At 37.9% G+C, this 3435-nt stretch overlaps 1 long non-coding RNA gene across 1 annotated transcript; it reads right to left on the bottom strand.

Annotated features, from left to right (window-relative positions):
* Positions 1–1048: 1048 nt before the first annotated feature.
* LOC119886717 lies at positions 1049–1469 on the bottom strand. Its single transcript, XR_005441538.1, has 2 exons — positions 1345–1469; positions 1049–1215 (listed from the first exon to the last, which is right to left on the bottom strand). It is a non-coding gene; the product is annotated as an uncharacterized LOC119886717 (long non-coding RNA).
* Positions 1470–3435: the final 1966 nt, after the last annotated feature.

Below are 3435 nucleotides of genomic sequence, written 5' to 3' on the forward strand. Positions count from 1 at the left end.
TCATGTCAAAGAAGACCGGACTACTGACCTTGCAGTAGTTCTGTACTCTGAGTGCCCTTCTAGTTCTATGTTTTAGTTTTCTCTAGCACATAAAACCTTAAGTGTCACATTAGACCCATATTTACAATGACACTACATTAAATAACTAATTAAATTATATTTAAGCAAACGTGTTTTACTTAACATTATGTAACAAACACACCACATTGTAACATGTTTCTTTGTTAGAAATGCATTTTTTGGTTTAATGGTGAAAGATTTTATAGTGTAAATTTAAATGTACACATCAGCTTTTTAGACAATACCTTTAATATTAGGGCTACTTGCTTGTGACATAGTACTTTCCAATTCATTTTCCCAACATTGTTTTATTTTTACAGTAAAATTGTGTGTTGTAAATATTATGACAGTAGCAATTACAGTTATGTAATGTTTCTTGATAAGCTTGATAAGCCTGGGCCAAAATAATATATCCTGTTGTGTTTGGTCCAGGCTTCTTCACATATGATAGTAGCCTAATGTTGTCTTTTACTTTTGTAGAACCTGAAACATTGTGGGGTTTTTTGTCTTAATTGTGTAAATTTTCATAGTTAAAAAGTTAAAATATGGGCCCAGGCCCATTTAGCCAGCAACAACATCATGCATAGGATTCATCTTCTGAGGATCACTGTGGATCAAAGTGTTGGACACACTGACAAAAAGTCCTGTGGCTAAAAACACAAGAACATAGGAGTTTAAATGAAAAACTTATTATTCATTCACATAATGTATTTGTGTGTTGTTTCCATAAGTATATAAAAATACTGCACATGTAGAGTCCCAGGATACAAAGCCTAATGGTGTGTCAAGCAGCCACACTGGTACTTTGGCAAATGTATATTTATTGTTTCTTGGTCTGATTCTGCAGCTGGCAAAGGATCTTTCACTCCTGAATCCAGCAAACACAGACTGGATCCACAATACTGACTCATAAAAATAAATATATTTTGTTTTTATAAAGAGACAAACTTTAGAGAAATTTAGTAACTACATTTTTTTGTGATGACAGTCTTTTGCATTTATTTTGTGGAGGAACACGAACACCATTTACCCCAAGCAATAAGAACAGAAACAAATTCACCAGCACAACATAAGACCCCACCCCCACACTGGAATTCAGTTTTGTTCAGTTAATGAGTATGTGTACTGTACTGCAGAACACAAGGACAGCAGGTCCTGTAGGGGTAGAGGGAACATTGTCAGGATTTGTGTGGCGAGGCAGGTTGGTGGACCCAAATGCAGACACGGGAACAGGCAGGTACAGTTCAAAGGGTTTTAATTCAAACAAAAGGCGAGCTCACTTACAAATGTAGTGGCTGAGTCCAGGGAATCCAAACCAACACAGTCCAAACAAAAGGTAAACCAACAGAAAATCCAGAGGAACAGGGTATAGGCAGGGTACAATGAGGAACAACCACAACAATAACTGGACAGGGAATGAACTGAAACACCAAACATTTATACACAGGGACTAATGAGAAGGGCGGGAGCAACACAGGTGTCTGGGATCAGGGCTAACGAGGCAGGCAGAGAGACAGCATGGAAAACAGAGACAAGCAGGCAGGTAGAGAGACAGCAGGGGGGAACAGAGAGACACTTACAGATGCAAAACACCATACATTAACTGGAACTCAAAGTATTTAGTGGACATGCAAGCAGAGGAATTACTGGGGGAACAGACACAAGCAGACAGATCACGAATACACTAACAAGGAACACAGACTGAAGCAAAGATAAAACAGAACTCAGATTAGACATGGGCAAAACACAGAAGTACACAGACCAGTAGTAAACACTTAAGACATGAACTAAGGTACAGGTCTAAGAACTAAGATACGAGACAAGACAGATACTAAGTAAGATGTGGATGAATAATAATAAAGGCTACACAGAGACTAGAGCAGAATGAACCCAAATCAGATTAATTAATGAAACTGGCAGAGAACATAAATAGACAAGCAGACAGAACTCAAGCATGATGGTACAGAAACTAATACATGAGACTGGAACAGAACTGAAATCAGGAAAATACCAAAACACCACTAAACACCACCTGACAGATAATAACCAGACAAACAATAACATCAGGTAGAGGACGCACACTAAAGGTAGCAACTAAAACTAAGTTCTAAACTAACAGCACAGCAAAAGGGATTCTAACTAATTAGACAGGGTGGCTAAGGGAGACAAGATAACAGAACAACACAGACCACGAAGACTGGATACAAGACCATAGGCTATATAACAGATACCTAACTGATAAATGGATAAACGCAGAACTAAACGGAACAGATGACAGAACTAACATGCAAATTCAAAACCAAACCCTCAGAATCAAAAACCCAAAAACACAGCACTCAGGACAGGATCGTGACAAACATACCATCTTGTCAAGGACACAGATGCTGCCCAACTGTTCCACTTACACTGGATCACACACACACACATTATTCCTCGCTCTCTCCTTCCATTTCACTGTTTATTCCTTCTCTTCTTTCCTTTCATGTATTTGCAAACTCATCAAGTAGAAAGTTCTGTCTGCAGCGGGACAGACAGATTTTTATCATGCTAATAATCATTCTATGTTTCATTGGAATGAAACAGTAAAAATACAGTATGCTGTTCCAATGTAATCTGCCAGGTATTTTATTAACCAACAGAGTGCATGGTTTTTTTAGTTTTTGTTTTTTTATTGGCACTCCCACTGCATCAACACAGTCATTCAAATGACTGAGGACTGAATTGGGATAATAATTCAGGCCAGGAATCTAACATCAGTCTAGGTGTATACCCACATTCACTCCATTCACTACAGTTGTTGAGTCTTTTGTGTTTACTATTTATGCCAGCAACATACCTTTTACTTTTAGTTTTAAATAAAAAATCCCAAATAGTTAAACACAGCCAGTTGTCTTCTGCTTCAAGAATTTGTCAATTGCACTTGCAATAATTAAGGCTGGCATTTCCTCAAAGCTCTGACTGGACTTTATCATCATGGAGCTCTGGTAGCTCTTCTTACTTCCAGCTGACAGAAGAGAGTATTCTGGTCTTTATTTTCCAGATTATTTCCATGCATAAGCATCTCCTACTTTCTGAGTTATGAGGGACTATAGCTGCCCTGAGGTGTTTTCTCTTTGATCCAGGACACCAGGAATTCTCCCAGTGCCTCAGATTGCCAGTCTGCATTTGAATGAGTTGGTGTAAACATGACCTAAAGATCCAGGTTTTACTGGATTGTGGCAATTTAAACCAAAATTATATGCACTATTAAATTATTTTTTAGCAATAACCATTCTCTCTGTGTGTATAGTCTTTTTCATTATTTGTCCACCATTTTCATGCAGGATTTAAATTACCTGGTGCACTAAATGTACAATGGATTGACAGGAAACGATA

This window comes from Micropterus salmoides, unplaced genomic scaffold (assembly GCF_014851395.1).
Source record: "Micropterus salmoides isolate LMB-PRFRI ecotype aquatic unplaced genomic scaffold, ASM1485139v1 Ms_hic_scaffold_4, whole genome shotgun sequence".
NCBI lineage: Eukaryota > Metazoa > Chordata > Actinopteri > Centrarchiformes > Centrarchidae > Micropterus > Micropterus salmoides.